The following is a 27386-nucleotide window of genomic DNA, read 5'->3' on the forward strand; positions in this document are numbered from 1 at the left end:
TGAAAGAAATTCCTTCTCTGTTCTGAAGGGATGTCCTTCATTTCTCAGGCTATGCCCTGCTTGACTTCCCAAACCTACTCAATCTAGGCCTTTCAGTATTCGATAGGTTTCAGTCAGTTCCCTGCCACCCCCACCGCCCCATCTTCTAATACAACCACATAACATAAGAGCAGAATTGGGCCATTCAGCCCATTGATGGTGCTTCATCCTTATCTCAGTCTGTTCTTTCTCAGTGTTGGCTTTGTTCCTGTCACCTGCTCCTTTTATATTAACTCTAATCCCCTTCTAAATTATTTCTCCATCTCTTATGTTAACCTTGAAAATGGATCTTACGGTCTTTAGGTATTAGGCCCACAGCAACTGGGTGGCACAGCGGTCTAACTAATGGAGCTGCATTCTACTCTGTGGAGTTTGCATGCTCTCCCTGTGACCCACGGGTGCCCTGCTTTCCTGCCACACTCTAAAACTCTGTTCTGTGGCAGGTTAATTGTCCCTAGTGTGTAGTTGAGTGGTTGAATCTGGGGGTAGTTGACAAGAAATGGGAAGAATAAACCAGGATAAGTGTAACTGAGGGGGTGAACTGGAATTGGAATTGGCTTATTATTTTCACATGTAGTGAGACAGAGTGAAAATGGGAGTGGGTGGAGAACAGTGAATATCTGGCACGGATGGGGTCATTCATTACGCTGACTGCTTGCCCGATGCAATGAGAAATGTTGACGGAGTCCATGGAGGGGAGGCTGGCTTCTTTGATGAGATGCTTCCATGCCTTATCAAGCCATGGTTCTAAACTTTGATCACACTTGGAGTTGGTCTCACCAGACATCATTTTTGGTGAACAGACTACAAATGTGAAATTGGCCTGAGCACCTCCAGTTTGATTGCTGTTGGCGTGCCTCTCGAAGGAAGTAATTTCTGGTCCTCTCAACGCGAGCTGGATCAGAGATCTCCACACTGCAGTTGAATGTAGTCTCAGTGGAATGAAAGGGAAGGTGTTTCATATTGTTTCACACACAGCTTAAAGGGATTTCTGCTGACGTCGGGAGACCTAAATAGGAATATTCAGAGCTGACTGCAGGCTGCTCAAATTCCACAGTTAATGCAAAAAAAAATGTGCTTTTTCAGGCAGTTACCAGGATGTGAGGTTACATACATGACTGACCATCTAGCACTGGTGCAAGAAGCACGTACAGCTGTTCTCTTCTTCTTCAGAACCCCCTCATTGTCTCTGGTTTCACGACCCTGTCCTCACTGAGATGAGTGTTGTTATGTGAGGAGAGGTCCCAATCTACTCTCGTTGCTGAGGTGAAGATTGCATTAGCGTTTAACTTCCTTGTTTCCAGATCTTCTCAGCAGGAAGAGGTGGCATCTTAGGGACCTGGATTTGCAAGCATTGTTGGCAGTACACAAGGCCAAGCAGCTACTAACTATGTTCAAGTATCTGTAAAGCCTCAGCCTAAAATGTCAGCTGTTTTTTTCTCTCCATAGAAGCTGACTGACCTGCTGAGCAACTACAGCATGCTGTATGTGTTGCTCTGGATTTCCAGCAACTGCAGAATCCTTTGTGTTTATTATTTGTGCTGTTAATAATCCGGATTGTTTTAAGGGCAGGAAAGGTTGCACAAACTGACTACCTCAGCTGAAAGAAGAACAGAAACACCACATTAATTTTAACCAATGTTTTTATGGTGACCCACTCTGGTGTGAGCACACATATGGTGCTGCAAAGATGGGCACTATCTGGTTTGTTAGCAATTATATCTTTCAACGTTTCACCTGGTCTCTTGCTAATGAAGTAATGTTCCATGTCTCCCATTTTGTTTGGTATGCTGTTCACATTGCTGTTCAGGGAATTTAATTCATGGATCTGGTTGCTTTATTTTTGCGTATCACCTTACACTTATCTGTGGAACGATATCTGTTATCTGATCTGTTTTGTTTATTCTGTACCTTGGTTTGACCTCTACTGTCACCACAGATGTTTTCCCTTCTGGCTTGTTACAACCATTAGTCTTCTTCTCCATTATGCAGGTTTTCAGTCCTAACCATTCTTTGTTTTGACTCTGGTCTGTCTCCAGTTCAGGAGCAGACTGATCCGGCAACACTCCTGTCTCCACGATGACATACCCCTCTTCCAGTACCATCTGACAAGACCGTTCCCACTACATCAGAGAAAACAGAGAGGTCGATTATGGAAAAGGGCCTTTTCTCCACAAGTCCACAGCAACCATTAGCCATCCACTTAAGCTAATTCTGCAATGATCCCATTTTTCATTCTCCCCATATTCTTAATGACCCCACAAGACTCAGCCTCTCACCTACACACAAGGGTCTACTTACAGCAACTGACTGACCTGTATGACTTTGAGATGTGGGAGGAAGCAGATTATCAAAGGGCACCCGCATGGCCACGGTGAATACCCAAACTCCACACAGACAGCACGGAGGATAAGGATAAAGATTACCTTAATTTGTCACGTGTACATTGAAGTATCAAAACAGACAGTGAAACAAAACTGTGGAGGTGTCAATGCCTACAACCCACTAAACCTAACCCGCAGGTCTTTAGATTAAAGGAGAAAACTGGATCACCTGAGGAAACCCATGCAGTCTCAGGGGAGAACGTACAAACTCTTTACAGGCTGCGGTGGGAATTCAACACCGCAATAATGTTACACTGGCTGCTCTGCCACCATCCTGGATTGAAACTGCATCTCTGTGTCATCCACAAACTTTCCTGATCACTAACTTTCATTTCGTTAAACTAATTTTTAAATGAGATCTTAGCTTCTGATCATCTCCAACAGGACCTCCTACCTCATCCAACTTGTGTCATGGGTTCAGGAATGGTACCTGTTCTACCTTGAGTTCTTCCTCAATCTCCCCAAGATCATCTTTGGTCTGGCACAGGTTATGCATCAGTCACAATTGTGGCTGTATTATCCATTAGTTACAATTTCCTAAAAACACCCTGTCTATCTCCTTTCACTGTGATCCGATGGAAGTACATTCAATTATAAGAGTCATAGACAGGATAGAATCTTTCTCCCATGGTAGAGAAATCAAAAACAAGAGGGTATTGATTACGGGGAGAGGAAAGAGCTTCAGATGTGTTCAAAGTTCAAAGTAAATTTGTTATTAAAGTACATCTATGTCACCATATACTACCCAGAGATTCATTTTCTTGAGGGAATCACGATAACTATGATAGAATCTATTTTCTTTTCAAATCTTTTTGTTATTATTATTATTATTCAAAAATAACACAGGTACATTGAAGTAACACTTACGATGCCTCAAAAAAAAGAAATTATCTTAAAGATTGAAAATTTTAGTGAATAAAAACATGCCTCCTCCACATCGTAGACCAAGGGCAGACTAGGTTACTGTTTGTTGAGTCCTGCTGTCCATCAGCAATAACAACAACCCTCCTCCACATCGCAGACCGACAGCAGACTAAGATACTGTTTGTTGAGTCCTGCTGTCCATCCGCAGTAGCAACAACCCATTTTAATTCCCCTCCCCATTCCCACACTGTCATATCTGTCCTCAGCTTCCTCCACTGCCAGGGTGAGGCTAACACAAACTAGAGGAACAGCACCTCATGTCCTAGCTCGATGACCTACAGCCCAATATCAGGTTCTCCATTTTCAATAACCTGCTCTCCCTCAGTCCCTTTTCTTTCCTCCTGTACCCAATTCCTCCTACGCCCACCCTGGATCTCTTTTATTTTACTTCCCATTCCATCTGCCCATCACCCAAGTACTCCTTCCCCTGGGACCCATCTCTGCACTCCTGCCATCTCCCTTATTTGGTTCCTTGCCTCACTTTCTCCTATCAGATTCCCCCACCTAGCTGGGAGCCATTTGTTGCCCGCAGCTGTCCTCTCTCAGCCTTTGTTGCTATTCCCATTACCCCCTCCACCATCTATCACCCTTCCTCACCTTTCTCCTGCCTGTTTCTTGCCCCACTCTTCCCCTCACTTCTTTACACTGGCTGTCTCCACTTGCAGTCCAGACTGAGAGTGAGAACCTGACCTGTCGATTGTCCATTTCCTGACCCACTGAGTTCCTCCAGCAGTTTATTTTAGCTATTGTCAGTGAAATCTCTAATAGTTAGTAGCAGGGGACACATCAGTGAGGTGGGAACAGTGAGCTGCAGCTCCCTCCTCTCCAGCTCTGTCTGGGAGGATTCACACTGTGATCTGGCTGTGCAGAGCCATTGACCGGGCACTGTTGATATGTAATCGAGGGCAGGATTTAATGTGCGTGCTAGCGGGAGAAGATGGGCAGGGACCCATTTTGGGCCAGTTGCAACCCTGATCCAAACCAGAAGCTCTTACACAGTGGTACTGAGGCCTGATCTGATAGGCTGCCATTCCTTTCTGAGTTAGATGCTAAACCCCAGAGTAAGCTGTCTGCTCGGGTTGAGAGAGAGAGAGAGAGAGAGAGAGAGAGAGAGAGTGACCAGACAGTATGACTGCAGTCAATTTTCTGCCGAAGGATGATGAAATCACTTGCTGATAGAGTTCGGTTTTCCTGCCTTTATATGGCAGGCACAGGAACAGCTGGTTGCTGCCTCTCCCTGATGCCATCCCACTATCTGCTCTCGTGATGACAGGTCACCATCTTCTCGGGCTCCTGGACAATGTCAGCATTAGCTTCTGAAAGTGCTCAGAAATAACATCTGTGTCTGACACCGTGCACTGTGCCAGCTCTCTCTCCATGTGCTCCACACAGCACCGAAGACAAGCAAGTCACTCCTACTGTACATACCCTCCCCCCATGTCCCGCTGCCTGCTTATGCACATGTGTAGAACGCAGTGGGGGTGCCTTCTGTTGCCAAGACATTCAAGAGCAGGGCTGTAGCTGGAGTGACGAGGAGCCTATCCGGATACGTGACAGAGTCAGCAGGGCACTTCCCTCCATCGGCATTTATCGGTGGGAGACCTCTATCCTTTAGGGCTGTAAGTCCCGTGCCCTCTCATAACGACACCCTGCACAGCAGCTTATTAGCTGCTGCGTGTTAATTGAAGCAAGGATCCCACACTGCTTTGTTGAGCTAACCTGACCCATTTCCTCAGGACTTGCAACCATCTTTGGTAAATTATGTTATCCTTTCCTTGGGAGCTGAGCCAGAACAGTCCCCTCATTTATATGTTTTTCATAGATAAATATTCTGCATGTTAGTGTTTTCATTATAATGAGATATTATAGACCATATATTATTCTTGAAGTGGAAACTCCGAACTGCTGATCCATATCAGTAGATTGATGTGGTAATATTTTGCTTTGTTAGCGAAGTTCAGTGTTTAGCAGCACTGAGAACTAAATGTGGATTTTTTTTTTTAATAACTTCACTGCTTCAGACTGGAGGCAGTGAATTTGCTTTTAAAGAAGGCTGCTTTGCAAAAAAACTGAAAATATATCAAATAATCAAAAGATAATAGTGCAGTTAATGTGATTTGGATGGAGAGAGGCAAGAGGCTTTGTAGCTGACTTTGTATTATAAGAAGCATTTTTCTCCAGCGACCTGACTCAGACAGAGAGAATCACTGTTGGCTCGGTTCACTCGAGTGCTGCAGCTACTGAAGTATCGTCTCATTGTTTGATGCTTCAGCATTGTTACCATAGCAGAGGGTGCTGAGCTCTCAAACTGTTTTTGTCAAACAGTAATGTTGCTTCAAAGCTCCAGTTGAAGATTCCCCTGTGACCTTGTCAGTAGTGGAAACGTCATTTTATCCAGGGAACATCAAAGGTAATTTCAATCCTGAATCTTATCCAAACCCTATTTAAAGTCATGGGATAACAGAGTTCAGTAAGTAAATAACCCTCGTCTTCACAAAACTGCATCTACATTTACTGGCAATGGCTTTACAATTACTCTGCCAGCTTTTCTTAAGGATGATCCCTGCTCCTTTCCCGGGTCAGATCCCTGCTCTTTTCCTGGGTCAGATCCCTGAGGGTCAGATCCCTGCTCCTTTCCCGGGTCAGATCCCTGCTCCTTTCCCTGGTCAGATCCCTGCTCCTTTCCCAGGTCAGATCCCTGCTCCTTTCCCGGGTCAGATCCCTGCTCCTTTCCCGGGTCAGATCCCTGCTCCTTTCCCGGGTCAGATCCCTGCTCCTTTCCCGGGTCAGATCCCTGTTCCTTTCCTGGGTCAGATCCCTGCGGGTCAGATCCCTGCTCCTTTCCCTGGTCAGATCCCTGCTCCTTTCCCAGGTCAGATCCCTGCTCCTTTCCCGGGTCAGATCCCTGCTCCTTTCCCGGGTCAGATCCCTGCTCCTTTCCCGGGTCAGATCCCTGCTCCTTTCCCAGGTCAGATCCCTGCTCCTTTCCAAGGTCAGATCCCTGCTCCTTTCCAGGGTCAGATCCCTGCGGGTCAGATCCCTGCTCCTTTCCTGGGTCAGATCCCTGCTCCTTTCCCGGGTCAGATCCCTGCTCCTTTCCCGGGTCAGATCCCTGCTCCTTTCCCGGGTCAGATCCCTGCTCCTTTCCCGGGTCAGATCCCTACTCCTTTCCCGGGTCAGATCCCTGCTCCTTTCCCGGGTCAGATCCCTGCTCCTTTCCCGGGTCAGATCCCTGCTCCTTTCCCGGGCCAGATCCCTGCTCCTTTCCTGGGTCAGATCCCTGCTCCTTTCCCGCGTCAGATCCCTGCTCCTTTCCCAGGTCAGATCCCTGCGGGTCAGATTCCTACTCCTTTCCCGGGTCAGATCCCTGAGGCTCAGATCCCTGCTCCTTTCCCAGGTCAGATCCCTGCGGGTCAGATCCCTGCTCCTTTCCCAGGTCAGATCCCTGCCCCTTTTTCCGGGTCAGATCCCTGCGGGTCAGATCCCTGCTCCTTTCCCGGGTCAGATCCCAGCGGGTCAGATCCCTGCTCCTTTCCCGGGTCAGATCCCTGCTCCTTTCCCGGGTCAGATCCCTACTCCTTTCCCGGGTCAGATCCCTGCGGGTCAGATCCCTGCTCCTTTCCCAGGTCAGATCCCTACTCCTTTCCCGGGTCAGATCCCAGCTCCTTTCCCGGGTCAGATCCCTGCTCCTTTCCCAGGTCAGATCCCTGCGGGTCAGATCCCTGCTCCTTTTCCAGGTCAGATCCCTACTCCTTTCCCGGGTCAGATCCCTGCTCCTTTCCCAGGTCAGATCCCTGCTCCTTTCCCGGGTCAGATCCCTGCTCCTTTCCCAGGTCAGATCCCTGCTCCTTTCCAAGGTCAGATCCCTGCGGGTCAGATCCCTGCTCCTTTCCTGGGTCAGATCCCTGCTCCTTTCCCGGGTCAGATCCCTGCTCCTTTCCCGGGTCAGATCCCTGCTCCTTTTCCGGGTCAGATCCCTGCTCCTTTCCCAGGTCAGATCCCTGCTCCTTTCCCGGGTCAGATCCCTGCTCCTTTCCCGGGTCAGATCCCTGCGGGTCAGATCCCTGCTCCTTTCCCGGGTCAGATCCCTGCTCCTTTCCCAGGTCAGATCCCTGCTCCTTTCCAAGGTCAGATCCCTGCTCCTTTCCCGGGTCAGATCCCTGCGGGTCAGATCCCTGCTCCTTTCCTGGGTCAGATCCCTGCTCCTTTCCCGGGTCAGATCCCTGCTCCTTTCCCGGGTCAGATCCCTGCTCCTTTCCCAGGTCAGATCCCTACTCCTTTCCCGGGTCAGATCCCTGCTCCTTTCCCGGGTCAGATCCCTGCTCCTTTCCCGGGTCAGATCCCTACTCCTTTCCCGGGTCAGATCCCTGCTCCTTTCCCGGGTCAGATCCCTGCTCCTTTCCCGGGTCAGATCCCTGCTCCTTTCCCGGGCCAGATCCCTGCTCCTTTCCCGGGTCAGATCCCTGCTCCTTTCCCGGGTCAGATCCCTGCTCCTTTCCCGGGTCAGATCCCTGCTCCTTTTCCGGGTCAGATCCCTGCTCCTTTCCCAGGTCAGATCCCTGCTCCTTTCCCGGGTCAGATCCCTGCTCCTTTCCCGGGTCAGATCCCTGCGGGTCAGATCCCTGCTCCTTTCCCGGGTCAGATCCCTGCTCCTTTCCCAGGTCAGATCCCTGCTCCTTTCCAAGGTCAGATCCCTGCTCCTTTCCCGGGTCAGATCCCTGCGGGTCAGATCCCTGCTCCTTTCCTGGGTCAGATCCCTGCTCCTTTCCCGTGTCAGATCCCTGCTCCTTTCCCGGGTCAGATCCCTGCTCCTTTCCCAGGTCAGATCCCTACTCCTTTCCCGGGTCAGATCCCTGCTCCTTTCCCGGGTCAGATCCCTGCTCCTTTCCCGGGTCAGATCCCTACACCTTTCCCGGGTCAGATCCCTGCTCCTTTCCCGGGTCAGATCCCTGCTCCTTTCCCGGGTCAGATCCCTGCTCCTTTCCCGCGTCAGATCCCTGCTCCTTTCCCAGGTCAGATCCCTGCGGGTCAGATTCCTACTCCTTTCCCGGGTCAGATCTCTGCTCCTTTCCCGGGTCAGATCCCTGCTCCTTTCCCGGGTCAGATCCCTGCTCCTTTCCCGGGTCAGATCCCTACTCCTTTCCCCGGTCAGATCCCTGCTCCTTTCCCGGGTCAGATCCCTGCTCCTTTCCCGGGTCAGATCCCTGCTCCTTTCCCGGGTCAGATCCCTGCGGGTCAGATCCCTGCTCCTTTCCCAGGTCAGATCCCTACTCCTTTCCCGGGTCAGATCTCTGCGGGTTAGATCCCTGCTCCTTTCCCAGGTCAGATCCCTACTCCTTTCCCAGGTCAGATCCCTGCTCCTTTCCCGGGTCAGATCCCTGCTCCTTTCCCAGGTCAGATCCCTGCGGGTCAGATCCCTACTCCTTTCCCAGGTCAGATCCCTGCTCCTTTCCCAGGTCAGATCCCTGCGGGTCAGATCCCTGCTCCTTTCCCGGGTCAGATCCCTGCTCCTTTCCCGGGTCAGATCCCTGCTCCTTTCCCAGGTCAGATCCCTGCTCCTTTCCCGCGTCAGATCCCTGCTCCTTTCCCAGGTCAGATCCCTGCGGGTCAGATCCCTGCTCCTTTCCCGGGTCAGATCCCTGCTCCTTTCCCAGGTCAGATCCCTGCTCCTTTCCCGGGTCAGATCCCTGCTCCTTTCCAAGGTCAGATCCCTGCGGGTCAGATCCCTGGTCCTTTCCCGGGTCAGATCCCTGCTCCTTTTCCGGGTCAGATCCCTGCGGGTCAGATCCCTGCTCCTTCCCCGGGTCAGATCCCTGCTCCTTTCCCGGGCCAGATCCCTGCTCCTTTCCCGGGTCAGATCCCTGCTCCTTTCCCAGGTCAGATCCCTGCTCTTTTTCCGGGTCAGATCCCTGCGGGTCAGATCCCTGCTCCTTCCCCGGGTCAGATCCCTGCTCCTTTCCCAGGTCAGATCCCTGCTCCTTTCCCGGGTCAGATCCCTGCTCCTTTCCCAGGTCAGATCCCTGCTCTTTTTCCGGGTCAGACCCCTGCTCCTTTCCCGGGTCAGATCCCTGCTCCTTTCCCAGGTCAGATCCCTGCGGGTCAAATCCCTACTCCTTTCCCGGGTCAGATCCCTGCTCCTTTCCCAGGTCAGATCCCTGCTCCTTTCCCAGGTCAGATCCCTGCGGGTCAGATCCCTGCTCCTTTCCAAGGTCAGATCCCTGCGGGTCAGATCCCTGCTCCTTTCCCGGGTCAGATCCCTGCTCCTTTCCTGGGTCAGATCCCTGCTCCTTTTCTGGGTCAGATCCCTGCGGGTCAGATCCCTGCTCCTTCCCCGGGTCAGATCCCTGCTCCTTTCCCAGGTCAGATCCCTGCTCCTTTCCCGAGTCTGATCCCTGCTCCTTTCCCAGGTCAGATCCCTGCTCTTTTTCCGGGTCAGACCCCTGCTCCTTTCCCGGGTCAGATCCCTGCTCCTTTCCCGGGTCAGATCCCTGCTCCTTTCCCAGGTCAGATCCCTGCGGGTCAGATCCCTGCTCCTTTCCCGGGTCAGATCCCTGCTGCTTTCCCGGGTCAGATCCCTGCGGGTCAGATCCCTGCTCCTTTCCTGGGTCAGATCTATGCTCCTTTCCCGGGTCAGATCCCTACTCCTTTCCCGGGTCAGATCCCTGCTCCTTTCCTGGGTCAGATCTATGCTCCTTTCCCGGGTCAGATCCCTGCTCCTTTCCCGGGTCAGATCCCTGCTCCTTTCCCGGGTCAGATCCCTGCGTGTCAGATCCCTGCTCCTTTCCCGGGTCAGATCCCTGCTCCTTTCCCGGGTCAGATCCCTACTCCTTTCCCGGGTCAGATCCCTGCTCCTTTCACGGGTCAGATCCCTGCGGGTCAGATCCCTGCTGCTTTCCCAGGTCAGATCCCTGCTCCTTTCCCGGGTCAGATCCCTGCTCCTTTCCCAGGTCAGATCCCTGCTCCTTTCCCGGGTCAGATCCCTGCTCCTTTCCCGGGTCAGATCCCTACTCCTTTCCCGGGTCAGATCCCTGCTCCTTTCCCGGGTCAGATCCCTGCTCCTTTCCCGGGTCAGATCCCTGCGGGTCAGATCCCTGCTCCTTTCCCAGGTCAGATCCCTGCTCCTTTCCCGGGTCAGATCCCTGCTCCTTTCCCAGGTCAGATCCCTACTCCTTTCCCGGGTCAGATCCCTGCTCCTTTCCCGGGTCAGATCCCTGCTCCTTTCCCGGGTCAGATCCCTGCGGGTCAGATCCCTGCTCCTTTCCCAGGTCAGATCCCTACTCCTTTCCCGGGTCAGATCCCTGCTCCTTTCCCGGGTCAGATCCCTACTCCTTTCCCGGGTCTGATCCCTGCTCTTTTCACGGGTCAGATCCCTGCTCCTTTCCCGGGTCAGATCCCTGCTCCTTTCCCGGGTCAGATCCCTACTCCTTTCCCGGGTCAGATCCCTGCTCCTTTCCCGGGTCAGATCCCTGCTCCTTTCCCGGGTCAGATCCCTGCTCCTTTTCCGGGTCAGATCCCTGCTCCTTTCCCGGGTCAGATCCCTGCGGGTCAGATCCCTGCTCCTTTCCCGGGTCAGATCCCTGCGGGTCAGATCCCTGCTCCTTTCCCGGGCCAGAGCCCTGCTCCTTTCCCGGGTCAGATCCCTACTCCTTTCCCGGGTCAGATCCCTACTCCTTTCCCGGGTCAGATCCCTACTCCTTTCCCGGGTCAGATCCCTGCTCCTTTTCCGGGTCAGATCCCTACTCCTTTCCCTGGTCAGATCCCTGCTCCTTTCCCGGGTCAGATCCCTGCTCCTTTCCCGGGTCAGATCCCTGCTCCTTTCCCGGGTCAGATCCCTGCTTCCAAAGGCCACTATTGAAGGTGTTCACACAGTCAATCAGGCTAGGTATCCTGGTTGCAATCACTTACTGGTGAAAGGTTTCTCCCCAGTAACATGATTTATTTACAATGGCCAATTGGCCTCCCAACCGGTATGTCTTTGTACTGCGGGAGGAAACCAGAGCACCCGGAGGAAACCCACTCAGTCACAGGGAGAGCGTACAAACTCCTTACAGGCAGTGGTGGGAATTGAACCCAGTTGTCTGGTCTGTAAAGCGTTGTGTTACCACTGTGCTACAGCGCTGCCCATCATCTGTCAGATCATGGGAATCAGGCTCCCTTTACTTTCTCTAACTGAAGCAAGGATCCCCACCTAGGGTCTGCAGACCCTTCCTTAGTGGTATTGCTCCATGGCATAGTAAATGTTGGGGACCCCCGAACTCTAAAGCTTGGCTCTGACAATCCTCTCTCCAGAGTTTCTCGACCTAAAGGGTGACCCCTTCATCTGGGCGGCACAGCCAACAGAGCTGCTGCCTCACATCCACTCGTGCAAGTTCAATCCTGACCCTCCACGCTGTCTGTGTGGAGTCTGCATGCTTTCTCCATGGCAACATGTGTTTCATCTGCATGCTTTAGTTTCCTCCCATAATCCCAAAGACGTGTGGGCTGGCGGGTTAATTGCCCCTGATGTGATCGAGACTGGGTGGTTGTTGCTGGGACTGTGGGAAGAATCAGACTGGTTAGGCAGGACTGGTCTTGACCTGCAACTACAACTGTCCACTCCCCTCCACGGATGCTTCCTAACCCACTGCGTTCTCCCAGCATCTTCCTCTTTGCTCCAGTCATGAAGACCCTTGCGTCCTCTGTTGGTAGAGAAATGAGTGTTTCATGGTCAGTACAGATCTGATGCACCACAGGACCTGTTTACTTGCTGTTTCTCTCCATCCCTGGGAGAAAATGGTGTTGGGTAGACTGATGGGACTGAAGGCCGATAAATCCCCAGGGCCTGATGGTCTGCATCCCAGGGCACTTAAGGAGTTGGCTCTAGAAATCATGGACGCATTGGTAATCATTTTCCAATGTTCTATAGATTCAGGATCAGTTCCTGTGGATTGGAGGGTAGCTAATGTTATCCCACTTTTTAAGAAAGGAGGGAGAGAGAAAACAGGGAATTATAGGCCAGTTAGCCTGACATCAGTGGTGGGGAAGATGCTGGTGTCAATTATAAAAGATGAAATAACGGTACCTTTGGATAGCAGTAACAGGATCAGTCCGAGTCAGTATGGATTTACGAAGGGGAAATCATGCTTGACCGATCTTCTGGAATTTTTTGAGGATGTAACCATGAAAATGGACAAGGGAGAGCCAGTAGACGTAGTGTATCTGGACTTTCAAAAAGCCTTTGATAAGGTCCCACATAAGAGATTAGTGGGCAAAATTAAAACACATAGTATTGGGGGTAGGGTACTCACATGGATAGAAAATTGATTGGCAGACGGGAAACAAAGAGTAGGGATTAACGGGTCCTTTTCAGAATGGCAGGCAGTGACTAGTGGGGGACCGCGGCTATTTACAATATACATTAATGATTTAGATGAAGGTATTAAAAGTAACATTAGCAAATTTGCAGATGACACAAAGCTGAGTAGTAGTGTGAAATATGAGGAGGATGGTAAGAGAAGGCAGGGTGACTTGGACAGGTTGGGTGAGCGGGCAGATGCAGGGCAGATGCAGTTTAATGAGGATAAATGTGAGGTTATCCACTTTGGTGGCAAGAACAGGAAGGCAGATTACTATCTGAATGGTGTCAAGTTAGGAAAAGGGGAAGTACAATGAAATCTAGGTGTCTTTGTTCATCAGTCACTGAAGTAAGCATGCAGGTACAGCAGGCAGTGGAGAAAGCTAATGGCATGTTGGCCTTCATAACAAGGGGAGTTGAGTATAGTAGCAAAGAGGTCCTTCTGCGGTTGTACAGGGCCCTGGTGAGACCTCACCTGGAGTATTGTGTGCAGTTTTAGTCTCCAAATTTGAGGAAGGACATTCTTGCTATTGAGGGAGTGCAGCGTAGGTTCACAAGGTTAATTCCCGGGATGGCGGGACTGTCATATGTTGAAAGATTGGAGCAACTGGGCTTTATACACTGGAATTTAGGATGGGAGGGGATCTGATTGAAACATATAAGATTATTAAGGGATTGGACACGCTAGAGGCAGGAAAAATGTTCACGATGTTGGGGGAGTCCAGAACCAGAGGCCACAGTTTAAGAATAAGGGGTAGGCCATTTAGAACAGAGTTGAGGAAAAACTTTCTGGATCTATGGAATGCTCTGCCTCAGAGGCAGTGGAGGCCAATTCTCTGGATGCATTCAAGAAAGAGTTAGATAGAGCTCTTAAAGATAGCGGAGTCAAGGGATATGGGGAGAAGGCAGGAACGGGGAACTGTGTGGATAATCAGCCATGACCACATTGAATGGTGATGCTGGCTTGAAGGGCTGAATGGCCTACTCCTGCACCTATTGTCTATTGTCTATTATCTATTGTCTGTTATCTCCTGTGGACTCTACAAAGGTGATGGCCAAAACTGGTCCCACTGCTTTATCAGGTATGGGACCTTTTCATGCAACCCCCTGCTTTTCATACTTTGCTTAAGGCTTTCTGGAGTTATATACTGCACAGAAACGGCCCTTCAGCCCATCATCCATGCTGACCAATTGAACTTATTTATATCATGTTTCCGTGAGCGAGGATCATGATTCACCTCCATGCCACTGATGTCTGCTCGCTGTGGGTGACGTGGATAATCGGTGACACAGTGCTCGGTCCCTCCACTGCCCAGAGGCTTTGGGGAAGCGTATGGCCTCTGCTGTTCACTCAGGACAGGCCAGAGTGCATTGTGCAGGGGTGAGCTGTGAGATGAAGGAACAACAATAGACCTTTCAGCCTGCCAAACCTCCTCCACTATTCCATGAATCTAAGGCAGATGTCTGGAGGGCAAGAGGATGAAGGGGTATCTCAGGGGGGTATGCAAAATTATGAGGGGTAAATGCATGCAGGATTTTTCACCTCAGTTTAAGTGAGTCTTGAAATAAAGGTCGTGGGTTAAGATTGAAAGTTGAAATATTTCAGGGGAACCTGAGGGCAACCTTCTCAGAGAGTGGTACGAGTGTGGTCCAAGCTGCCAGCAGAAGCGGTAGATGCAGGTTCAGTTTTAATATTCAAGAGGAGTTTGGATAGTTACCTGGATGAGGTGGGAATGAAGGTCTATGGTCAGGTTACAGGTAGATGAGTCTTGACAGAAAACAAGGCTAGTACAGACTTGATGGGCTGAAGGACCTGTTTCTGAGCTATAGTACTCGGTGATGCTATGACTCTATCAGTGCATGATCCTGGATTACTCCCATGCCTCTTGATTCCCTGAGTATCTGTTAAAACATGTGAACATTTGAATTAAGAACAGTAGGCTACTCGGCCTCTCAAGCCGATCCTGCCACTTAGTAAAATCATTGCTGATCTGATTTGATTCCTGTTTTGTGTTCCAATCTCTCCACTAGTAACCTTTTAACTCCCCCCCCCCGTCTATTCCCAGCTTAAAAAACATTCACGTATCTTGTTCCCTTCTCATGAGAGGAAATATTCCCTCTGTGCCCACCCTTCCAAGACCCTTCATGTTCTTACATGGAGCAAAGCGCAGGAACAGGTCCTACAGCTCACTATGTCTGTGCTGAATATCATGCGAAATTAATCTGAGTCTCCTCTGTCTGTCTATGATCCATTGCTTCCATTCCCTTCTTTCCCTGCATCTTCATCTGTCAATCTATCGGGCTTTGAAACACAATGATCCTGTTTGCCACCAGAACCAACAACCACGTCCAGGCACCTATCACTCTTTGTAAAAACATATCTTCCTCAAACTTACCTGCTCTCACCTTAAATCCTGTCTTCTAGTACTTGGCATCTCAAGTCTGGGATGAAGATTCTGATTGTCAATCTATGCTTCTCATAACCTTATAAGCTTCCATCAGGTTTCCTCTCAGTCCAGAGAAAGCAGCTCCATTTTGTTCCAAACTCACACTGCCTAATCCAGACAACTTTCTGGGAACTATGTTATATGTTTCAATCAAGGCCCATCCCGCTTTTCCAAACCACCAGACACAGGTCTTATGTGTCTAACTTCTCCTGAGATGGAGAGTAACTGTCCATTTCAATATTCGTCTAGTAAACTATCTATGAACTACATTAATTTCCTGCCTTACAGCAACAGATCAATAGTGTATACATATTGTTCCCACTGTGTTCCCATCAGTGCCCCGTCAATCAGAAACTTAACCTCCCTGTTTTTGCCTTCACTTTCCTTCACAATGAACCATGATGATCTGTCGGATTTCCTAATTACTTATTGCACCTCGCAGGAACCTTTTTGTTAATGATGTTCTCAGATTCCCAGGACCCTCTATATCTCAGAGTCTCTCATCCTTTAGATAAATTGCTTTTTTATTTTTCCTGCCATCAGGGACGGCTTCACATTTCCCGGCACTACACCCATTCGACAGAACTCTATCCAGTCACTTAACCTATTTATGTTCTTATATAGCCTCCATATGTTCTCCACAGATCGATTCATCTATCTCGAGTGTACTCATCACAGAGGCTTCCTATTAAGTAGGGGATTCACGACAATGAGACAGTAGTTAAAGAGTCTGCACTGTCTCTTTTTTTTTAAAACTTGACATCCTGAGAATTTTCCCAGTCTCAGCATGCAGTGGTCAGGACTTTATTTCCTGGAGCGTAGGAGAACGAGGGGCAATTTGACACAAATTATGAAGGGTAGAGACAGAGTGAATGCAAGCAGCTTTTTTTTCATTGAAGTTGAGTAAGACCAGAACTAGAGGGCATGGGTTATGGGTGAAATGTAAACTATTTAAGGGGAACACGGGGAAGAGCTTCTTCACTCAGAGGTGGTGAGAGTGTGGAATGAGCTGCCAGTGGACGTGATGGATTGGGGTTTGATTTCAACATTTAAGACAATTTGGGAGAAGTACACAGATGGGAAGAGTATGGGGAGCTGTGATCCAGTTGCAGGTCATCAGGACTTGGTAGACTAACAGTTCTGCCCAGACTGAATATGTCGAAGCGCCTGCTTTTGTGTTGTAATGATTAATGGGGAGAGGGGAGAGGCCCTTCTACAATATCTGTAACGAGAAACCTTGGCTCCTGCCTCATTCTCACCTGGTGCCGCAGTGCTCCTGTCTGCCGGTGTTACAGAGGGTTTTCCTTCACCTGCTTATTCCTGCCCGAGTAAATAGTCTCAACTTGAAATGCTGACTCTCCATTTCCCTCCACAGATGCTGCCTGACTCGCTGAGTTACATAGAAAACCTACAGCACAATACAGGCCCTTCGGCCCACAAAGCTGTGCCGAACATATCCCTACCTTAGAACTTGCTAGGCTTACCTATAGCCCTCTGTTTTACTAAGCTCCGTGTACCTATCTATAAGCCTCTTAAAAGACCTTATCGTATCAGCCTCCACCACCCTTGTCGGCAGCCCATTCCACACACTCACCATTCTCTGAGTAAAATACTTACCCCGGTATCTCCTCTGTACCTACTCCCCAGCACCTTAAACCTGTGTCCTCTTGTGGCAGTCATTTCAGCCCTGGGAAAAAGCCTCTGACTATCCACACGATCAATGCCTCTCATCATCTTATACACCTCTTTCAGGTCACCTCTCGTCCTCCGTCACTCTAAGGAGAAAAGGCTGAGTTCACACAACCTGTTCTCATAAGGCATGCTCCCCAATCCAGGCAACATCCTTGTAAAGTTGCTCCAGCTTTGTGTGTGTGTTGCTACTGGTTGGACATTTGCAGTCTCTGGTGTCTCCAGCTTGCTGGCAGCTCTCTGTCAGGGCTGTAACAGGTCTCTCATTCTCCCTGGGCATTAACCCGTTTTGGGTTTCTTAGAGATCCTAAGCCAGCCGATAGCTTATTTCTACTTCAACATATGGTTTCTTTGACTTGGAACTCCTCAGCCAGATCACTTTCATAGCAAAAGAAAAAAATCCTTTTACATAACTCAATGTTTTATAACTTGCAATAACCTTTTCCATTTTGAAAATCTCTGAGCGTGCATTCTGTCACATTAAGCAGTGAAGACTAAATATGAAAATAAATTATTGCTTTACCAGAATGTGTCACGATGAACTGAGGGCTGGTTAACTTTCAGACAAAGCACTGAGCTGGTGTTGGGTACATTAAGCAATTGAGAACTAAGTAAAACCCAGTTGTACTCTTTCCTCTGAGAGTGATTAACTCTTCTCTTCCCGAATCTGCTCCAGATGGCAAATATTCAGTGAGACTCTTCCCCAAAGTGCTGTGAAAATGCTACACCCACTTCCCCATCTTATCATCACCACCATCTCTGAATTGCTTCCTATCTTGAGAACAAGGGTTGTGGCTAAATTTTACAAGCTACAGTGAGCACATGAGGCGCATCATCCCAGCTGAGTTTCCAGTACGTGCATGCACAGACTCAGTGAAAAACTTACTCGTTGCAGCATCACAGGCATGTAGCGATAGATAATCAGGATCTGCAAAAAAGAGCAAAACTAAGCACAAATTATTTGCAATATTTACCAGAAAAAGAACAATTAGAACAAAAATGAGATTTGTACCCCCAGGCTACTGTGGGAGGAGATTGCTGAGCCTATGGCGATGATCTTTGCATCATCAATGGGGACGGCGGAGGTTCCGGAGGATTGGAGGGTTGCGGAAGTGGTTCCTTTATTCAAGAAAGGGAGTAGAGCCCAGGAAATTATAGACCAGTGAGTCTTACTTCAGTGCTTGGTAAGTTGATGGAGAAGTTCTGCCTTTAATACCATCATTCCAAATAAAATGATTCCTAAGCTCCGGAACCTGGGTCTTAGCACTCAGATCTGCAGCTGGATCTTCCTCACAGACAGACAGACAGGACCCAGGCTGTAAAGATAGGGGACAAGCTCTCCTCTACAATCACTCTGAGCACCGGTGTCCCACAAGGCTGTGTACTCAGCCCCCTGCTGTACTCACTGTACACCCATGATTGTGTAGCCAAGTTTCCATTGAACTCAATATACAAGTTTGCTGATGACACCACAATTGTAGGCTGCATCTTGGGTAATGATGAGTCTGAGTACAGAGAGGAAATTAAGAACCTGGTGGCATGGTGCGAAGACAATAACCTATCCCTCAACATCAGCAAGACGAAGGAATTGGTTGTTGACTTCAGAAGGAGTAGCGGACCGCACGACCCCATCTACATCGGTGGTACGCAGGTGGAACAGGTCAAAAGCTTTAAGTTCCTTGGGGTGAATATCACAATATCACCTGACTTGGTCTAACCAAGCAGAGTCCACTGCTAAGAAGGCCCACCAGTGCCTTTACATCCAGAGAAAGCTGAAGAAATTTGGCCTGTCCCCTAAAACCCTCACTAATTTTTATAGGTGCACCGTAGAAAGCATTCTTCTAGGGTGCATCACAACCTGGTATGGAAGTTGTCCTGTCCAAGACCGGAAGAAGCTGCAGAAGATCGTGAACACAGCCCAGCACATCACACAAACCAATCTTCCATCCTTGGACTCACTTTACACCGCACGCTGTCGGAGCAGTGCTGCCAGGATAATCAAGGACATGACCCACCCAGCCAACACACTTTTTGTCTCTCTTCCCTCTGGGAGAGGGTTCAGGAGCATGAAGATTCGTACAGCCAGATTTGGGAACAGCTTCCTTCCAACTGTGATAAGACTGCTGAACGGATCCTGACCTGGATCTGGGCCGTACCTTCCAAATATTCGGACCTGACTTGCACTATCTTACTTTCCATTTTCTATTTTCTAATTATGATTTATAATTTAAATTTTTATTATATTTAATTTGATTCATGGAGCGCAATGCGCAGAATCAAATATCGCTGTGATGATTTTACGCTCTAGTGTCAATTGTTTGGTGACAACAAAGTAAAGTAAAGTAGGTTCCTGAGAGGCAGGATTTATGAACATTTGGAGAGGTATAATACGATTAGGAATAGTCAGCATGGCTTTGTCAAGGGCAGGTTGTGCCTTACGAGCCTGATTGAATTTTTTGAGGATGTGACTAAACACATTGATGAAGGTTGAGCAGTAGATGTAATGTATATGGATTTCAGCAAGGCATTTGATAAGGTACCCCATATAAGGTTTATTGAGAAAGTGAGCAGGCATGGGATCCAAGGGGACTTTGCTCTGTGGATCCAGAACTGGCTTGTCCACAGAAGAAAAAGAGTGGTTGTAGACGGGTCATATTCTGCATGGAGGTCAGTGACCAGTGCTGTGCCTCAGGGATCTGTTTTGGGACCCTTACTCTTCATGATTTTTATAAATGACCTGGATGAGGAAGTGGAGGGATGGGTTAGTAAGTTTGCTGATGACACAAAGGTTGGAGGTGTTGTGGAGAGTGTGGAGGGCTGTCAGAGGTTACAGCGGGACATTGATAGGATGCAAAACTGGGCTGAGAAGTGGCAGATGGAGTTCAACCCAGATAAGTGTGAAGTGGTTCATTTTGGTAGGTCAAATATGGTGGCAGAATATAGTATTAATGGTAAGACTCTTGGCAGGTGGAGGATCAGAGGGATCTTGGGGTCTGAGTCCATAGGACATTCAGAACAGCTGCACAGGTTGACTCTGTGGTTAAGAAGGCATACAGTGTATTGGCCTTCATCAATTGAGAAATTGAATTTAGGAGCCGAGAGGTAATGTTGCAGCTATATAGGGCCCTGGTCAGACCCCACTTGTAGTACTGTGCTCAGTTCTGGTCGCCTCACTACAGGAAGGAAGTGGAAACTATAGAAAGGGTGCAGAGGAGATTTACAAGGATGTTGCCTGGCTTGGGGAGCATGCCTTATGAGAGTAGGTTGAGTGAACTTGGCCTTTCCTCCTTGGAGTGAAGGAGGATGAGAGGTGACCTGATAGAGGTGTACAAGATGATGAGAGGCATTGATCATATGGATAGTCAGAGGCTTTTTCCCAGGTCTGTAATGGTTGCCACAAGACAAGAGGACACAGGTTTAAGGTGCTGGGGAGTAGGCACAGAGGAGATGTCAGGGGTAAGTTTTTTACTCAGAAAGTGGTGAGTGTGTGGAATGGGCTGCCAGCAATGGTGGTGGAGGGTTTTTTAAGAGACTTTTGGATAGGTGCATGGACCTTAGGAGAATAGAGGGCTATGGGAAACCCTAGTAATTTCTAAGGTAGGGACATGTTAGGGACATGTTTGGCACAACTTTGTGGGCCAAAGGGCCTGTATTGTGCTGCAGGTTTCCTATGTTTCTAAAAAATCTATTTTAATGCGAAGTGATCAAAGTTGCAGAACTGTAGTGATTAGAGTTGTACTGGTCGGATCAAGAACCATAACACTGAGAAGAAATAAAATAGCCGTTCTTGATCCTGGTGGTGTGGGCCTTCAGGCCTCTGCATCTCCAGCCCAGTGGCAGCTGCATAGTCCAGGTGGTGGGGAACTCTAACCCATCTTGAGGTGGCACCTCCAATAGATACCTCCGACAGTGGGGAAGGAAGTGCCCCCGATGTGTTGGGCTGACTGCACAGTACTGGGTTCACTTCTGACTGCTTACTGGGATTGTAGTCAATTGCAGACTTGGCTGGAAATGCATTAGAGCAAGAACAGAGCTAATCCAGGGAGCAGAACCACCGAAGTCTGACCAATTAGATGCCTATGCCTTACCAGCTGACTAACAATCAAAATCATGGGGAAATTAGTCAAAAGCAGCTGAGTGGTCATTGAAATTGGACAGTTAAAGGCCATCCTCAGGCTCAAAGGCCGAAGGGAGATCCCAGCGGCTGCCGTCATCCCAGCAGATGAGACCAAACCCTCTCTGTGTGACAGGCGAACACGCCAGCGGGATTTCCAGATGAAGAAGCACCACACTTGCCTGGGTGCAACAAGCAATTTGCAAGAGGAACTCATTAGGTCAAGCAGCGTTTGTGGGAGGAGAGAGACTGTCAAAGTTTTGGGTCGAAACCTCTGAATGTCATTGCCCTCCCTCCCCTCAATTCCGTTCCTCCTGCAGACGCTGCTCGACCTGCTGAGTTCCTTCAGCAGATTGTTACTCCAGATTCCAGCATCTGCAGTCCTTTGTGTCTCCACTTGCCTGGGTCTCTGATTAGTATATTAAATTAGATTCATTACATTACATCAAAACAAAAAATGTACTGTGAAACGTGTTGTTGGTGTCAAATCGAATCAACAAGGATTGTGTTGAGGACGGCCCGCAAGTGTCACCATGCTCCCAGTGTTAACTGGGTAGGCCCACAACTCACGAACCCTGACCTGAACATCACTAAAATGTGAGAGGAAACCTAGGTGGTCATGGAGAGCTCCTTACTGACAGTAGCGGGAATTGAACCCCGATTGCTAACACTCTAAAGCGACTGTGCTAACCGCCACAGTGCCGTGCTGCCCTGCGTTAGTGCAGTTTAGCTTGGAGCTGATTACTTTTAGTGCAGAATCGAGCTGGCTTTCAAGGAAATGCCCCTGGCCACGTGCTCTTTAAATGTATCAGGTGTGTTTGAAAGCTACCCTGCTCAAGGACTGTTCGGCCCACACCAATCAGGGAGCTCCCATGCCAGGACCACCAGATTCAAAAAGAATGACTTCCCACATGCCAAGAGGCTGATCAAACCTCCACCACGCCATCACCTAGTGTCACTCTATGCATGTACAGTATATAACATTGCACATTGTGTTTCATAGGATTGGTTTTAAATTTACACATAGCTTTGCTTTTTATTATGCTCTTTACGTTGCATCAGATCCAGAGTAACGATTATTTCACTCTCCTTTACTCTTATATACTGAAGAATGACAATAAGCAATCTTAAATCTTGTACCTTACATAATCTGTGGTTAAATTGAAGGACCCTAGGTCAGATTATCAACAATGAGTATCCAACTGGAGTCTGATTGTGCCCATTGGTCTTAGCAGGGGTCACGCAAACTGATAAGCATGGAGCCAGCTGATTGGTAGCTTCAATTCCATGTATGGCCACTTCCAGCAAGGTCGTGGGGCCCTGGCTGTGGTGGGGAGGGGTGGGCAGGGTTGCACTGTATGGCTTGGCCACCCAGACTACTTAAACATGAACACCAAGTAGCTGGGAGAGATGTTCACAGTGCCGTTGTGCGAGTGACAAGTGATTCCACCCAGTTGTACAGATGTAGACTGCAGACACTCCTGGAATTTGGGCTGCCACAATTATTGGCAGTGGCCTTGCAGAGCAGACCAGCAAAGCGGATTCCATTAAGGAATGCTGTCATTATGGGGGATCCATAACTGATTGCTGCAGTTATTGGGAATTATATTGCTTTATTGGAGACTCTGTGGAGGAATGCTGAGGAATCCCTCTATAGGCTGCTGTTGTTATTGATGGTTCATTGCACAGCAACCAGTCAGGAATAACCCTGGTGAGCTCAACCACAAGCTGCTCTAAAAAGCAATCTTGTTGGCATTCTACAACTTCTCCTTTTTGGGATCCAGAACCAACCTGATTTTTCCAACCTGCCTGCACGTTGAAATCCCCCAAGACTATTGTAATATTGTCCTTTTGACATGCCTTTTCTATCTCACGTTGTGATTTGTAGCCCACATCCTGATTACTGTTCGGAGGCCTGTACATATAACTCCCATCAGGGTACTTTTACCCTTGCAGTTTCTTAATCCACAAGGATTCTACATCTTCCAGTCCTATGTCACCTCTTTCTAAGGATTTGAATTCATTTTTTGCCAACAAGTGTGGTCCAATGAGAACTTTGTAGAACAGCAACATTACGTCACAGTTCTCGAATACAGTCCCCCGGCTAATGAAGCACATGCATCATATGCCTTCGTAACTATTCTATCAACTTGCTTTGAGGGATCCTTCACACTTTTAAGCAGCTCAGGGATCTCTCTGATTGCGTGTACAGCAATCTGAAGTGGGAGGGTGGTCAGCCAGATGTCATGGTACACATCGGTAGCAATGATGTAGGAAGAAAGAGTGAGGAGGTCCTCAAGAGTGAGTATAGAGAGCTTGGTAGGAAGTTAAAAAGCAGGACCTCGAGGGTGGTAATCTCAGGATTGCTGCCTGTGCCACGTGCCAGTGAGGGTAAGAATAGGAGGCTCTGGAGGATGGACACGTGGCTGAGGAACTGGTGTAGGGGGCAGGGTTTCAGATTTCAGGATCATTGGGATCTCTTCTGGGGCAGGTGGGACCTGTACAACAGGGACGGGTTACACCTGAACTACAGGGGGACCAATATCCTTGCAGGGAGTTTTGCTGTTGGGGAGGGTTTAAACTAGATTTGCAGGGGGATGGGAACCACAGGGCCAGAGTAGATAGTGGAGCAAGGGTGAAAATAAATGATGTTAAAAGTTCATGCGAAGTCACAAGTAGAAGGTTTGTGTGTGGTGGGAATAATCTTCTGAGGTGTGTCTATTTCAATGCAAGGAGCATTGTTGGGAAGACAGACGAGCTGAGGGCATGGGTTGACACTCGGAATTACAACATTATAGCCATTAGTGAAACTTGGCTACAGGAGGAGCAGGACTGGCAGCTTAATGTTCCAGGGTTTAGATGTTTCAGATATGATAGAGGCAGAGGGATGAAGGGTAGAAAATTGGCATTGCTAGTCAGGGAAAATCTTACAGCAGTGCTCAGGCAGGACAGATTAAAGGGCTTGTCTACTGAGGCCATAGGTGTGGAGCTGAGAAACAGGAAAGGTATGACCACATTAGTGGGTTGTATTATAGACCACCCAATTGTCAGTGAGAATTGGAGGAGCAAATCTGCAGAGAGCAGACAGCTGCAGGAAACATAAAGTTGTGATAGTAAGGGATTTTAATTTTCCACATATTGATTGAGACTCCCAAACTGTTAAAGGTCTAGATGTGTTAGATTTTGTAAAATGTGTTCAGGAAAGTTTTCTAAATCAATATATAGAGGTACCAACTAGAGAGGATGCAATATTAGATCTCCTATTAGGAAACAAGTTAGGACAGGTGACGGAAGTGTGTGTCGGGGAACACTTTGGTTCCAGTGATCACAACACCATTAGTTTCAACTTGATCATGGATAAAGATAGATCTGGTCCTCGGGTTGAGGTTCTAAACTGGAAAGAGGCCAAATTCAAAAAAATGAGAAAGGATCTAAAAAGCGTGGATTGGGACAAGTTGTTCTCTGGCAAGGATGTCACTGGTAAGTGGGAGACGTTCAAAGGAGAAACTTTGAGAGTGCAGAGTTTGTATGTTCCTGTCAGGATTAAAGGCAAAGTGACTAAGGACAAGGAACCTTGGTTCTCGCGGGATATTGGAACTCTGATAAAGAAGAAGAGAGAGATGTATGACATATACAGGAAACAGGGAGCAAATAAGGTACTTGAGGAGTATAAAAAGTGCAAAAAAAACTTAAGGAAGAAATCAGGAAGGCCAAAAGAAGACATGAGGTAGCTTTGGCAGTCAAGGTGAAGGATAATCCAAAGTGCTTCTACAGGTATGTTAAGAGCAAAAGGACAGTAAGGGATAAAATTGGTCCTCTTGAAGTTCAGAGTGGTCAGCTATGTATGGAATCAAAAGAAATGGGGGAATCCTCAGTGGTTTTTTTGCATCTGTATTTACTAAGGAAACTGACATGGAGTCTATGGAAATAAAGCAAACAAGTAGTGCGGTCATGGAACCTATACAGATTGAAGAGGAGGAGGTGCTTGCTGTCTTGAGGCAAATCAGAGTAGATAAATCCCCAGGACCTGTCAGAGTATTCCCTTGGACCTTGAAGGAGACTAGTGGTGAAGTTGCAGGGGCCCTGGCAGATATATTTAAATTGCTGGTACCTACAGGTGAGGTGCCGGAGGATTGGAGGATAGCTCAAGTTGTTCCGTTGTTTAAAAAAGACTCTAAATGTAATCCGGGAAATTATAGGCCAGTAAGTTTGACATCAGTAGTAGGTTAATTACTGGAAGGAGTACTAATAGATAGGATCTCTAAGTATTTGGATAGACAGGGGCTTATTAGGGAGAGTCAACATGGCTTTGTGCGTGGTAGGTTATGTTTAACAAATCTATTAGAGTTTTTTGAGGAGGTTACCAGGAAAGTGGATGAAGGGAAGGCAGTGGATATTGTCTACATGGACTTCAGTAAGCCTTTGACAAGGTCCCGCATGGGAAATTAGTTAGGAAGATTCAGTTGCTAGGTATACATGGTGAGGTAGTAAATTGGATTAGACATTGGCTCAATGGGAGAAGTCAGAGAGTGGTAGTGGAGGATTGCTTCTCTGAGTGGAGGCCTGTGACTAGTGGTGTGCCACAAGGATCAGTGCTGGGTCCATTGTTATTTGTTATCCATATCAGTGATCTGGATGATAATGTGGTAAGTTGGATCTGCAAATTTGCTGATAATACAAAGATTGGAGGTGTAGTGGACAGTGAGGAAGGTTTTCAAAGCTTGCAGAGGGATTTGGACCAGCTGGAAAAATGGGCTGAAAAATGGCAGATGGAGCTTAATACAGACAAGTGTGAGGTATTGCACTTTGGAAGGAAAAACCAAGGTAGAACAGACAAGGTAAAAGGTAGGGCACTGAGGAGTGCAGTAGAACAGATGGATCTAGGAATACAGATACAAAATTCCCTAAAAGTGGCATTACAGGTAGATAGGGTAGTAAAGAGAGCTTTTGGTACATTTACCTTTATAATTACAGGAAGGTTGAAAGAGTGCAGAGAAGGTTTACAAGGATGTTGCCGGGACTTGAGAAACTGAGTTACAGAGAAAGGTTGAATAGGTTAGAACTTTATTCCCCGGAGTGTAGAGGAATGAGGAGAGATTTGATAGAGGTATATAAAATTATGATGGGTATAGATAGAGTGAATGCAAGCAGGCTTTTTCCACTGAGGCTAGGGGAGAAAAAAACCAGAGGACATGGGTTAAGGGTGAAGGGAGGAAAAGTTTAAAGGGAACATTGGGAGGGGGGGCTTCTTCACACAGAGAGTGGTGGGAGTGTGGAATGAGCTGCCAGATGAAGTGGTGAATGCGGGCTCACTTTTGACATTTAAGAAAAACTTGGACAGGTACATGGTTGAGAGGGGTATGGAGGGATATGGTCCAGGTGCAGATCAGTGGGACTAGGCAGAAAAATGGTTCGGCACAGCCAAGAAGGGCCGTAGGGACTGTTTCTATGCTGTAATGTTCTATGGTTCTATGGTTCATACTGCCATAAGCCCTGTAGACGGCCTGCAACTTCAACTGCCTGCAGATGGTGGGGCTTCCATTGCAAAATGTCACAGGTACTGAGGGTTCATTGACCATAAGGTATAAGAGCAGAAATAAGCCATTTGGCCCATCTAGTCTGCTCCTCCATTTCATCATGACTGATCCAATTTACCTATCAGCCCCAATCTCCTGCCTTCCCCCTGTATCCCTTCATGCCCTGACCAATCAAGTATTTCTCAACACCAGCCTTAAATATACATTGACATGGCCTCCACAGCTTCCTGTGGCAAAGAATTCCACAGATTCACCACTCTCTGGCTTAAGAAATTCCTTCTCATCTCCGTTCTAAAATGATTCCCCTCTATTCTGAAGCTGTGTCCTTGGTGTTAGACTCTCCCACCATAGGAACCATCCTCTCCATATCTGCTCTGTCGAGGCCTTTCAACATTGATGATGATCTTTGGATATTGAATATTTCATCTTGAGTTGTTTGAGTTAATAGGGATGCCATTAGAGTGTGCTCAGAAGTTTTCATTAATTGTGTTTTCTTCCTGGGCTGTGTTCACTCCCATTATGAAGTGCAGCTGAAAGTAGTGATCGCCTCATAAAATGATGGAATCAGTTGGAGATGCTTTTATATATATTAACTGCATTATTGAGTACTACATTTTGGGGATTCCTTATACGTTACATAATTAAGAGCACAAGCCGCTCTTCTTCTTTGGGAGGAACTGATACTACATCTTTCAAATTACTCCCAGAAACTCCAGCCATTGCTGCTCTACCATCATCCCTGCTCGTAGCCCCTTCCAATCAACTTTAGCCAGCTCCTCTCCCATGCCTCTGTAGTTCACTTTACTCAACAATAGTATTGCTACATCTGATTTTAGCTTCTCCCTCTCAAACTGCAGGATGAATTCTATCATATTATGATCATCGGCTCTTAAGGGTTCCTTTATCTTAAACTTCCTA

The sequence above is a fragment of the Hypanus sabinus genome, chromosome 30 (assembly GCF_030144855.1).
Source record: "Hypanus sabinus isolate sHypSab1 chromosome 30, sHypSab1.hap1, whole genome shotgun sequence".
NCBI classification, from domain to species: Eukaryota; Metazoa; Chordata; class Chondrichthyes; order Myliobatiformes; family Dasyatidae; genus Hypanus; species Hypanus sabinus.